The sequence below is a fragment of the Ictalurus punctatus genome, chromosome 14 (genome assembly GCF_001660625.3).
Source record: "Ictalurus punctatus breed USDA103 chromosome 14, Coco_2.0, whole genome shotgun sequence".
Lineage (NCBI taxonomy): Eukaryota > Metazoa > Chordata > Actinopteri > Siluriformes > Ictaluridae > Ictalurus > Ictalurus punctatus.
The window spans coordinates 15,545,904-15,546,277 of record NC_030429.2 but is presented as its reverse complement, the minus strand read 5'-3'; positions in this window follow the sequence as shown (position 1 = coordinate 15,546,277).

Sequence of the window (374 nt, the reverse complement as noted above, 5' to 3'; positions counted from 1 at the left end):
CTGGTGTTTCATAGTGTGTGTCATATGTGCAGGCATGTTCACTTTTGCTGGCCAAGGTTTGTAGAACGGAAGAAAGACTATACAGGACATATATAAAGGAAACTGAAAATAGGATAACGCTGCAGCAAAACAATAGCTCGAGTTACTTCCTGCCAATTACCCTCACGATTGTCATGTCCTTGCTGGAGAAGTCCAAGGAGAACTCCATCTGCAGTCACAGTGTTCTGTAAATGTCTTCTTTTTTTCATTATTATAATAATTCTGAGTTTTTGTCAAGCCAATGACTCCTCCTGCAGGTGGCAGTATTTTCTGTTGCGAAGTTAAATACAGACAAGACAAGCTCTTCATTAAAATCGGAAATGTCTTGATATTGT